The sequence below is a fragment of the Aulonocara stuartgranti genome, assembly GCF_965226115.1.
Source record: "Aulonocara stuartgranti genome assembly, chromosome: 17".
Taxonomy (NCBI): domain Eukaryota; kingdom Metazoa; phylum Chordata; class Actinopteri; order Cichliformes; family Cichlidae; genus Aulonocara; species Aulonocara stuartgranti.
The window spans coordinates 1,937,466-1,950,833 of NC_138953.1; the positions used below are offsets into that span (position 1 = coordinate 1,937,466).

The 13,368-nt window shown below is 40.6% G+C and overlaps 1 long non-coding RNA gene across 1 annotated transcript; it reads right to left on the reverse strand.

Moving 5' to 3' along the window:
- Positions 1–8,038: 8,038 nt before the first annotated feature.
- Positions 8,039–12,992, reverse strand: LOC309691829. Its single transcript, XR_014272129.1, has 4 exons — positions 12,925–12,992; positions 11,482–11,586; positions 8,645–9,241; positions 8,039–8,298 (listed from the first exon to the last, which is right to left on the reverse strand). It is a non-coding gene; the product is annotated as an uncharacterized lncRNA (long non-coding RNA).
- Positions 12,993–13,368: the final 376 nt, after the last annotated feature.

Genomic DNA, 13,368 nt, shown 5'->3' on the forward strand with positions numbered 1-13,368 from the left:
ACTAAATGTTTGACTCTGAACCGAAGCCTGAATTTTATTTAAGGTACCAACTATTCAGGCAGTAAACGGCTAATATGAGAACCCAGTGTGTTAAATATCAGTACCAGTGGTATTACAGTTAGCTAACCAAAACTTAACAAACATCAGCTAGCGTATTTACAGCAGCCGTGTCAAAAAGTTCCCTTGTAGCCGGGCAAAGTAATGCTAACATTAACTTTAATCATACCTGCTGAATAACTTCAATGTCAGGCTGTGACAGAATCTGTTCCAGCTTTTCTGTCATCTCGACCCCTCAGCTACCACCTTTGAGATGACGGTTTTGTGATGATAACGTTACTGTTAGTTAACGTTGACTCGTACACTAAACGAGTTGCCTCCACTTAGTGTGTCTTCTTCTGAAGTATGCGACAGCTGCCAAATATATCAGCAGATTCTCTCCTGGTAGTTTTGAAAAGATCTGCTCGAGCTTGAGCCCTCAGCACTACCACCTTTCAGATAACCGTTTAACCTATAGTCTGCGACACCTGCCAAATATGTCAACAGAGTCTCGCTGGGTAGTTTATAAAAGTTAGCTACCGAATTTGCCTGAGAGGAAAATCAGTTTTAAATAGTGGGGACCAAAAATAAAGACTAAAAGATTCAAGCATCGAAACTCGGTCCGGTCTGCCAACGCTCCAACTGCCAGCAGATTTCAGGGTTTTTTACATCCCCCACTTTGCCATGCCTGATGTGCCACCTCCTTCAGCCACTGAGCAAGTCTTTTCATGATGTTGTGTTGACTGTTTTTCTACAAACAAGTAAAATATAATGCCTGCAAACTGTAGTTGTGTACTGTCTATGGAGAAAAGTGTCAAAAATATGTGGAACCAAAGATCCACACATCCAGATACCACATTGGTCTTTGCTGTTCACTGACAGGTGAACTGACTGTGTTCATTTTAAGCAGTTTGATTGGTTAGAAATGTTAGACACATATTTATACTTGTTTAAATGCATTGTGTTATGCAAAAACCTTTATCTTATGTTGTTACCTACAACAGTAGTTCTGTATTCTTGAATGTTTTAATTCAAGATTTTAATGTTTTGTACAACATTTGTTTTTTCACTACATTCTGTAAAAAGTGAGTGTCAAATGTGAAAAGTGGTTCGCATCACTGCATTAACCGGGTCCCTTTGACTGTACTGGAGGCTGTAATTCACATAGTCAGTGTCATGTTGCCATGAATATGATCTGAAACCAGCAACTGAGCCCATAAACCCATCACTCTCTTTCCTGTACTTTCTCAAATAAAGTTGGCATTAGAAGCATGTATTTTGTTTAGTTATAACTATGAAGGCTGGTGTAATTATACAGAGTACTGCTACTGCAAGTCAAAATAAAAAAATCTAAGGTTCATTGAGATGTGTGAACTTGTAGTACTTTTTTATGTTGAGACTTAAAGTTTCCATTATTATTATTATTATGTAGTATAAAATTTAGGATGTCATGACAAATACGTTAAACCACATAATTTATGGAAATATGCTATAATTTAATGACCAATACATTAATTGTCTTTAGTGTATAGAGATGGTGGCATTTGGACTTTGATCGATTATTATGTGCAGTTGAACTGACTGAAATTTTGTATGTATGCATAACTTAAATACATACTTTTAAATATGTCACTGGCAGGACGGCTCTTTCAGGGTATCATCATAAGTTGAAAGAGATTTCCAGTGATGGTCCATCTCTCTAACAACAATCTTCTTTTCCTCCTCGAGTCTTCTTACTGCCATGATGATATCGAATGCCTTTCTCTTTGCTCTAAGGCTGACAGACTGAAATGCATTTAGAGCAAAGTTAGATATCAGTTCGCAAAGAACGTCTGAAGTCGTAAGTGATTTTAGGTTGACAGCTGAAGCTTGTGCTTCACGTGTGCTTGTTGTTGCTGCTTAGAAGAAATGAGATAGTTGCACTTAACATAAAGTCATTGTGCAATCAGCATCACATTTTTGAACCTGTTTTTGCTCAACTCTTCTGCCCGCTCCTTTACATCACAGTCATCCAGTTGACTGTCAGTCACTGCCAACTGAAGCTGGCTTAGAACAGCTTTTGTGGCCCACATTAAAAAGTTGGGATTAAAAAACAAAGCATTAAAGACATGTTTACTCCAAACATTTAGAACACAGAGGAGTAATCATCTAAAAATACAATACCAATATCATGACCTTCTGATATTGGTGGGTCAGGGAGGTGGCCAGGTTGTCTAACGTTTGTTGGTTCCAGTGCATGGCCATAAGAGTTAGCATGTCTGTCCTGCAAACAAAGGAAACGTAATGTTACCATTTTCTCTCATCATAGTTAGACACTTCAAATCTAGTGCAGGATTTGGCCTTCTCGCATGCTTTGGACTAATGTTTTGTGGTAATTGCAATCTTTGACAGAACGACACTGCTCCACCTCCTCCCCTAGTGTCAAACCAGCCCCATCCTGATATGCTCCACTCCATTTCACCTGGATATAAGCACACACACACACACACACACACACACACACACACACACACACACACACACACACACACAGAGAGAGAGAGAGAGAGAGAGAGAGAGACCAATAGAGAGGCAGAAACAGAGAGACGAACAAATAAGGGCAGCAGTAAGTACATATTTAAAAAAGACTGACGTGGTTCTTAAAAGTGCCTTTGGGAGTTTTTGAAAAAGCAGATTTGGGAAGCACTAATAGGCTGATTGATGAAGAACTGTTGGGAACATTTTTTTTGTTTTTGATGCAAGTTACCCAAAGTCATGCGCCCAGGTTCTCTAGCATCTATCCCAGGAATACATGAATCCCAGGACATGGACTCATTTAGCTCTGATGGAAGCGTGAAATGTTGCTCACAAAGGTGTATGAAATGATCTGAAAGGGAGATTCCCTCCTTCTTCCTCCGAGGGGCGTGGGCTGAGGGCGTGAACCCGCAATGAGGTTCAGCGAGAAAAAGAACGAGAGAGAGAGAGAAAGGCAGAAACAGCTGATCAGCGCCCTGCTGACCCTCCTGGCTGTGACATTTTAAACCAAACGTTAATTGTAATATAACCCTTGTGATGGGTTCAAGTTTCGACCCAATTTTTGGTAACCTCAGCTTGGTCAATTTAACACAATTTCTGGACAGTTATCGTAACTCAGTGTGCTGGGTCAAACCAGTAACCAAACCCTGTTCAGTTGAAAAAACCCAACGTTGGCTCGGTCCATATTTGACCCAGCATTTTTTGTGTGGCATATTTGAACTAGGACGCTCTCAACCAGTTGTTTGTGCAGTAATTTAAAGATTTTTTAAAATTACTTTTCATGTTTTTTTGGCTGAATTTGTGCCTAAAAAGGATCAGATTATAATAGTTGGTGATTTTAATATTCATGTCTGTTGCCCTGATGGTCTGCTTGCTCAAGAGTTTTTAAATGTATTCAGTCATTTTACCTTTAAAGTCCGTTGAAGGCCCTACACACCAGCAGGAGCACACTCTGGTGTTATCACATGGTTTATCTGTTTTATATTTGGAAATTGGGGATTCAGTGTTCTCTCATCACAAACCTGTTTCTCTTGTGCATGAGTTTAAAGCTTGTGCTCCACTCCGCCGCTGCTCTCTTCTCCTCCACTTTTATAAAGAAAATCTTTACCGACCCTGAGATTACTTATTGGGCCCACCCCAGATGAGCTGCTTTTGCAGTTCCAGGAAACCTGTACTCAGACCCTGAACACTGTGAACCCATTAAAAACCAGGCGCCCAAAACGTGTTCCACAGCCCTGGTTAAATGAATCCACCCGAGCAGTCAGGCGTCAGTGTAGGAGAGCAGAGTGGAAGTGGGAGAAAGACAATTTGCAGGTTTCTTTTGAAATATTAAAAGAATGTTGGAAATTAGATCAGAATACAGTGAAAATGAGAGAAACAGATGTTTTTCTCAGATCATTGTGTTAAATTGTCATAATCCCCGTGTTCTTTAAGACTATCAGCTCTACTCTAAACAACCCTGAAAGCCTCTGCTGACACATGTCATCAGTTCCTTTCTTTCTTTGTGAACAAGGTCGAGTCTGTCAGGTCAGCAATAGTTCTTCCTACAAATGACCCATCAGTGTTTATTCCATGACTGTAAACATGTTTCCATTTGTCACTTCAGTCTTTACTCTGAAATACAGGAAATGACATCATGGCTCAAAATCTTTGTCGTTCAAACAATTCTTTATTTAACAGTTTTTTAACTTTATTTAAGAACTTTATTTAATAAAATACATTCAATAAAAACAGAAAGAACAGGAAACTGATTTTTCATCCAACCACTGAAAAAAAAGGTAACCACTGAACACAAACACTGCAGAAGAACAATTTATAAAGATTAACATGGAACTACAGGAACATTTTGATTCATTGCCTCATTAGAACGTTAAGGAGAGCCCATCTCTGTGGAGCCTGATCTCCAGGGTTTTAAGTTGGACTCTGACGCCAGAAGAGGATGTTTCTCTCTCTTCAGATTCGCTGTCGTCCTGTGATGGGAACGATTTCAGCGCTGCGTGATCGCGCTGATGTTTGCACAGAGCAGATAATGAAGTGAATGTTTTGGCACATTGGTAACAGTGAAACAGTTTATTAGTAACGTGGGATCGTTTGTGTGCAGAGTATGAACTGAGATTACTGAAGCTCTTGTCACACTGCTCACAGCTGTAGTTTCCTTCCATGTGTGCACGTTCATGCTCGTTACGATTACTTGAATGTGAGAAGCTTTTGTCACAGTGTCTGCACTTGTATGGTTTCTCTCCTGTGTGGACTCGTTTGTGTGTTTTAAGGTTACTTGCCGTGTTGAAGGATGACCCACACTGATCACAGAGGTGCTTTTTGACCCCACTGTGAATCAGTTCATGTCGTTTTAAGCAGTGCTTTAAGTGGGCCGGTACGCGCCGGTACTCAGTACCGCCACTTCTAAATATAGCTCTTGAGAGTACCGCCACCTCTCCATGCGCCCAGAACGTGCTTTTAGCGTACCGGTACTCTCATTTGCACATCTGTTATAATCGTTTGGCTGCGCTGCCGCTTTACAGAGCGCCCTTCACAAGCACGCTTCCTAATTCGTCCCACCGAGAGCAGAGACTACATTACCCATACACCAATGTGTTTTACAAGTGAAAAGCGCATGCGTCGCTTTTGCCGTTGTCATGTCAACAACTCAACGTGGTCCGGAGAGGGTGTGTAAAACGCGCAAACAGCTGCTCGGTTAAAATACAAAAACAATGAACACTTAATATGCTCTCCTGGCTCAGACTCTGAGTAGTAAAAGAACAAGGTCAGAATCAGAGGACTCGCTGGCTGACACCCCACCGAGCCAGAATGATATCGCTGCAGGTCAGACGCAAGCTAATGAAAGCTGCACTAGTGCCGCAGCCGCGGACGACGGCACTTTTTGCGACGACGAGAATGACACCATTTCTACCGACGACAACAGCCGCGTTAGCGAGCATGAGTGGCCAGAATGTTGGTCCCAAGCACAAGTCCGGTATTTCTCCACAAATTACAAGTGGCTGATCAGCAGAAATCAAAAGTTGGGTTGTAGTGTGTGTAGTCAAGTTTGTGCTCGCGTGGATATGCAGCAAGGGCAGAGAGTGTCGCAGGAGTGGAGTGGGTGCTTAATGTCGTCTTTTGGAAGGGACAAGGCTGCAAAACAAAACTCACTACGAAAGAAAATAAAAGAGCACAGAGATTCAATTTATCACAAGAAAGCAGTTGAAATAAAAGAGAAGGCAACACAAAATACAATGCAAAAACACATTGAAGATATGAGAAAGGCTGACTACGCTTCAACTTGCAATGTGTTTAGAACAGCTTATAAAATTGGCAAGCATGGGCGTGCCTTTACAGACATGCCAATAGATGTCCAGTTGCAAGTTTTAAATGGTGTCAAGATGGGCAGAGTTTTGCACTCTAATAACTCATGTGCAAATATACTGGATCACATTGCAGCTGAAATGAAAAAGAAGGTAGTCAATGACATAGTGATGAATGAAAGAAAATTGTGTGTGCTCATTGATGAATCCACTACAATAAGTGGAAAGTCTGTGCTTGTCGTGTGCCTGCGGTCAGCTATTTCCAGTGAAAATCCAGACACAATATTTTTTGAACTGATTGAGCTGCAGGGGACCACAGCAAAGGACATCACTGAAGCACTGTTAGGATGTCTTCATAATAATGGCTTTGACCCTCACTACCTACAGGAACATTTGTTGGCATTTGCTTGTGATGGAGCCTCAGTGATGCTTGGGAGGAAAGCAGGAGTTGCTGCACAGCTTTGTTCCAAATTCCCTTACCTGTTTGTCTGGCATTGTTCCAATCAATTCAATTCAATTTTATTTATATAGCGCCAAATCACAACAAAAGTCGCCTCAAGGCGACTCAATCACAGACTGGAACTGGCAGTTTGTGATGTTTTGAAGGAGGTAGGAGGAATCAACCACTTTAAAATATTCTTAGATCAGCTTTACTCCCTCTACCATGCATCACCAAAAAACCAAAGGGAGTTAACTGAGAGTGCTCACAATGTTGGACAACGTCTCCTTGTGATAGGCCGTGTTTTATCAGTGCGTTGGGTTGCTTCAAGTGAGAGAACAGTGAAAGCAGTATGGGAGAACTACCAAGCTCTGCAGGTACACTTTACAAGTGCTGCTGCTGATAGCAGCAGGGACTCAAGAGAGAGAGCAAAATACAAAGGACTCAATGATGTTCTCACTACTGTTTCTTTTGTGGTCAATCTTGGCATCATGTATGACGCTCTCACAGAACTCAGTGACCTCTCAAGAATGCTCCAGAGACGGGACATGACTTTGGATCAAGCCGACAGGCAGCTGGACCGACAAATCCGGGTGTTTGAGTCAATGGTATCCACACCTGGTCCCTACACACAAACTGCCATTGAAGCTGAAAGGGAGAAAATCTTCAGAAATGTATGCCTGCATGAAAATCAGAGGGTTATAAAAATCAACCATGGCCAATTTTTCCATAGCCTGGCTGAAAATGTTAAGTGCAGGATGACTCCAACAACTTCCTTGCATGTCAGTAAAACCTCATCTGAAAAGACAGATAGTCACCTCCTCTCAGACATCAAGGTCCTCCAGTCTGACTCCTGGCCTGCATCTCTAGATATTCAATATGGGGATGCAGCGGTCAGACGTTTATGTCAGAGATTCAGAGTTGGGGAGAGGGAAAGTGTCCTAGGATTTAGGGAGTATAAAGACCTTAAAGCTTCCAAGACACCAGCAGCCCTGAAGCCGCTTCTTACAGCTGTCCACACCATTGCAGTATCAACAAGTGAATGCGAGCGAGCTTTCAGCTCAATGAATGATACTTTGACAGATAAAAGAAACTCTCTCGACATCAAAAGGCTTTCAAATATGATTTTCCTGAAATGCAACGGACCACCCTTGGATCAGTTTAACGCACAAACATATGTGCAGACATGGCTGGCACTAGGGAGGAGAAGTGCAGCATCCACAAACTGCGAAGCCCAAAGTGAAAGGAAAGTGGAGCCCAAAACGTGCTGGAGCCTTTTCTAGGTAAAATGATTTGTACAGTATTTCTCATTTTTCATTTGGTGTACTGTGATTGTATTTTGCTGAATCTGCTTTTGTATATTTTTCAGGGGTAAAGAAATGAACCATCTTCAAGACTCAAGATTATGTTCTACTGTTCTATGGTTATTATGTTTGGGTTGCTTCAAGTGAGAGAACAGTGAAAGTAGTATGGGAGAACTACCAAGCTCTTCAGGTACACTTTACAAGTGCTGCTGCTGATACCAGCAGGGACTCAAGAGAGAGAGCAAAATACAAATTAGTTTATAATTTATTTTATGTACATTTTGTTAAAAAAAATTTTCAATACCTTTTTGCACATTTTATTTATGTTCAGTAGCTCTTTCTAGCTCAAGCAAATCCACAAACTAATAAAATGATTTATTATTTTGTATAAGGTTGTCTGTTGACTGTTGTATATAAAACCCATTCAATATAGTTGTTGTTACCTCAGGGGAGGCGGAAAAAAAATAGAGTACCGGCACCTCTTTTGGGCCACTTAAAGCACTGGTTTTAAGTCACCTGATGTGGGGAAGCTTCTCCCACATTCTTTGCAGTATTTCAGTTTGTCTCCAGTGTGTCTACGTTGATGTCTTTTTAGGCCAGCTTGCTCACTGAAAGTTTTTCCACAGATGTCACAACGAAAGTCTTTCCCACCACCACAGTGATGACAGGGTTGAGAAGTGGATCCATCTGTGTCGCTCTGCTTCTAAACAAAGACACAAAGACAGTGTAAGTTAGTCCTTCAACATTTGTATCCTGAACGTCGCCTGAAATAAAGAGCATCTCTGCAGACGTCCAATTTTACTGCTTCGATTAACACACTCAGTGTACTGGGCTACAATAACTACAATACTACCACCATAATACTACAGTAATACTTCTTTAATATTACAGTAACATCTGACTTACACTTAAATGAAATGAAAATCTGAATAATGGCTCAGAGCTACTCTTGGGTGCAGTAGAAGTGCTAACATGCTAACACAATTTAATGAGCAGACTTGTTCCAAACCGTCAGACTGAACTTACAAGATAAAAACAAAAATACATACCTCACAGTAACTGCACTTGTAGAGTCTCTTTCTGGTGTGGATCTGCTGGTGTCGTCTCAGGTGCTGTGGAGTTTTAAAAGTCTTCTCACACAGGTCATATTGATAAGGTCTCTCCTCAGTGTGGGTAAACATGTGGCGTTGTAACTGTGCGTCTATTGTAAAGTATTTGCCACACTGATCACACCAGTACACATCTTCTCCGGAGTGAATGCGTAGGTGTGTATTTTGGCTCCATAGCCGGCTGAAGGTTTTTCCACAGATGTCACAGCTGTATGCCTTATTTCCAGAATGGGTAACTAGATGCCTCTGTAAGCTGCTACTTCGAGTAAAAGCTCTGCCGCACTGATCACAGCTGTAAGCTTTAACTCCACTGTGGACGACTTGGTGTGTTTTTAGGGCAGTCTTCCAGGAAAACGACTTTCCACACAAGTCACAGCTGAACGGTCTCTCTCCAGTGTGGATTAACTGATGTTGTTTTAGTTTAGACTTCCCAGTAAAACCCTTCCCACACTCGTCACAGGTGTTTTTTTTCTCTCTCTTTCTTCTGTGAGGTTTGTCGGCCTCTTGAGAGCGCTGACTTCTCAGTCCATGTTGGTCCTGCAGTGACAGAGATACAAACAGAGGCAGTGAGTGAAATGCAGTCATTAAACAAACTGAGGCTTCAAACTCCCTCCATTAACACTAGTTTTAAACCTGAAGGGGGAGTGTGGCACCAAACACCTTAAAGGTCTCTTATCCCCACCTACTGGTAGTAGTAACACATTACATCCAACCTGGTGTTAAAGATAATTAATCATTGTTCAAACAAGCTAAAATCATGCCCATCTCTCCTACTTGTGCACAAATATTAATGCTAACACTCAGAATAGTAATAAATGTTTACCAGGTCTGCACTTTTTTATATTTCCTGTTGCTGTTTCCTATTATATATTTCTATAATTGTCTAATTTATTCAGTAATAATAAATCAAATGTAACAGTTACTAGCTTGACTCAGTGAAGGATGATGTCAGAGTCTGAGTTTTTTTTTTTACTTTTACTCGCTACATATAAAAAAAATCAGTATTTTCTACTCCTTATATTTTCAAAACAGGCTGTTACTTTTGGTTTAATTCTTTTGAGGGGAGTTATTTCATCACTGCGGGCATCAAAGATCTAATCGATTTGAGCCTAAACAATAACATATGAAATCCAATCCCGATCATGTACTAACGATAAAAGATTAAAGAGGCAAAACTGTGTGCCATAGTCAGGGGTTAAAATGGGCCAGCGTTTGTGTTTTTTGGCACAGAATCTGAACGACTGCAGGTAGGGCTGTGCGATATGACCAAAATCTCATCTCCCGATATAAGACATCTATCGTCCGATAACGATATAAATCACAAAAATGTAACCTTTTCTGTAAATTCTGTGAATCTCGGGCAGCTCGACTTGCGTGAAGTGTTTCCAGCTGCGCGTCGTGTAGCTGGAGTCGAGTGTTTTAACCGATGCATGAAACGATACATTTTTAGACATAAGTTGTAACGGCGCCGTTTTCTTTGTGAGTATTTATTACACGGCGTGCTGCGGGGAGAAGCCTGTTCTAACGTTTGAGTCTAAGGTTTATTTTTTAGCACCTGGCGTCTTTTTTACTTCTCATCCGTAAACATTCTGCATCTTTCACGTGATTCAGTTTATTTTGAAAAGTCTCAACAAGATCTTGAGCTTTATTGTGAAAGGTTTATGTGGAACATAAACAAGCGGACACGCGATGGTTTTACCGTCGTTGTTGCTAACGACAATGCATAAAAACAGGCGCTTGTCCGTCCGTAGTGTGGTTATATAAAATATAAGAGAAAGAGAGAACTTTAAGAACTTAATATAGCCACTACAGTGACATCAAAACCATGAACAAATATTGCCGTAAACAGTTTATTTTGTGACACCACGAAACAAACGATAGTGTAAAATGAAACGATAGACGTTTTTATATCATCATCCGATATATATCGCTATATCGAACAGCCCTACCTGCAGGTGCTAATAAGTCGCGGTCGCGTTATTTCAACATCTAGCTAGCAATACAGAAGACAAGCGAGAATAAATGGAGTAATATTTTTTATGTGGCAGGTAATTTCAAATGCAGCGATTCTATCAGCCCAACAAACATCAGCAAACACACAAACTGTTTGTGTGCAGTTTGTCTCACAATGTGATGTAAAGACTGCAGTAAAATCCTCTGCAGGTTAGTGCAGGATAAGCAGGTAAGTTTACTCTACTGTGATGGATTTAAAGTAATGAACAGTGTGTGACTGGTGCACAGAGACTGTGGTGCTCATGTCAGAGTTAGGTTACATCAAGTGTAGCAGAGATTAACTTGAACTTAAGCTCATGATGCTGACATTCATTCACTGAGCTCCACCCACATACCAACAGTTTAGTGTCTAATATAAAGACAGTGTACTGTCAGTGCAGAGAATGGAAATCAGCCAGGACAACTCATGAAACATCTGCTGACATCTGGATGAATTCACAGAGACCAACAGGTCAGCTGATCACAGCCTGTACATTAAAAAAATCTACTGGAGCTTTCAATAGAAATTATTGTGAGCTGTGATTCTTTTCCCCACACTGAGCCACTACAGCTGATTTTAGGGTTGAATCCTGCTGAATCCCACTTTAACCTCTTCCCTGCTCGTTTTGATGTTTAGAGGCACACGTCACCGTCTAAGATGTATGCATTGTATACATCTTTTTTACATTACATTAATACAGCACAGGGTTCAGTTAGTTTAGCATAAAACATATATCAGTACTTTAGCTTTTAATGGAGTATTTCTTAACACTAGTATCTGTCACCTTCTTTGTCGAACTCATTGTTTTCTCTGCAGTGGCTGAGCTGAGTCCAAGTAGCTGAAATGTTCCTCTGCTGCTCTGTCAGACTCTTCTCCTCCTGCTGATCAGCTGGGACACAAAACAGAACTTTGTTAGGCTCCACACTGCACTGAAGACTCAAAGTGTCTCATATGTTCATCTGAGAGTACAAACAACAAATTTTAGCTTCCCTGGGTGGGCAACTTGTTTTAAACAAAGACAAAAGGTTTGAGCACTGATACCAAATTCAGCAGTATGGCACACCAGTACCAGGAGAGCAATTCCTCTTTAAAAAAGGCCCTGGCCAAGAACGAAAACAGAACAATCGATGGAGCTGCATAAACGAGTACACATACGTGTGCCGTGAGAACTGATCAGGTGTGCCGTGGAAGATTATCCTATCTGAGTGGGTGTAGAAATCTGAGCCATGATCTGAGTAACCCTCATCACTCAGTCACACTCCGATTCTCTACTTGTATCAAGTCCATTGCACTACTTTCAAGAATTCTGCAACCTGTTCTCTAATGTGTGCCTTCCTCCTCTTTGTATATACTCCTCTTATATGTTATTTATTCTTACTGTCTTACTATTTATATTGTTTTCCATGCACAGTTGGTGTGGAGCCCCCACAATTTAGCTGGAAATGTACAAAGACAATAAAAGACTATTCTATTCTATATATCTTTGTTCCTCCATTTCAGTTTTGTTTGGAGCTTTAAAAGATCTGCAGTACATTTAAATGTGATAAAATTAGAACACAGATCCCCTCTTAGGGTTCGAGGTTGTATTTGTTTTAAAAATGCATCTCTGGTATCTCTGGCCTATCATTATTATTTTGCTAACAGTTAATCAGGCTCATTTACTGAATACTGATCAGAATTTATCAAATCATCTTTGAAATGATTTTAATAACAGGCCTCTCAGAGTGAGGCCAGTTTTTACAGTCACATGCCCTGTGGGCCAAACAACTTTGCTCTGATAAGACAAAGGCAGCTGTGTTTTAGCCTGGAATACATTTATTTTTACATTTCTCATAAATGGATTTCATTATAGCACTTTTACCGCCATCATGTTGGGTCTTTTGGAGCCTGAAGTGATGGATGAAGGGTGGCGCTAGCTAGCTAGCTTGGATAGCACGTTCATAAACTGTGCAGGTGCCACAGAGATGCTAAGTAGCGCTTAGTAACAGACTAATAAAATAACATAAACTCTGATTACAGTGAGCTCATTTAAAAGCTTTCTTCTAATAAAATTATTTTCTTCTCTGTGTTTCATAACCTTTTTCTGATATCTTTCTGTGAATTAGTTTAAAGCAGCTTGAGTCAATTTAGTCAGATTTTCTTTCAACTGGTTTACAAAACCTGAGAACAGAGAACAGAAAGACTCATTCAGGAGCTAATCTCTACATTAACTAGACTCGGTGCTTACCTTTAAATCAGTCTTGACAATAAACTGAGAGAAAAACGCCATAAAGCGGGAACTCGGCTTCTTCTTCGGCTTTTGGATTTGTTTGGCGGTTAAAGCTTTAAGGCGCATTACCGCCACCTGCTGGACTGGACTTTTCATATCCTAAACATCAACAGTTGGCCACAAATTTGTTGGAGTTTCTGTTAATGAAAAAGATGGAATTCAAGGATCTTGTGATTTGGTTTCTTTGTTTTCACCATTTACTCTACAATTTTCTGCCAGTGTATAGCAAACCCCACAGCTCAAATCAATGAAGAATTTAGTATTTTTAAAATATTGCTTAAGCTGGAACCAGCAGTTATGTAGGCCCAAGTTTTAATCCAAACATGTGATAGAAGTTTACCACCAGGAGAAGCAGACTGTAAATAAAAGACTGTGCTACTGAAAACCGCTACTTTGGATTGT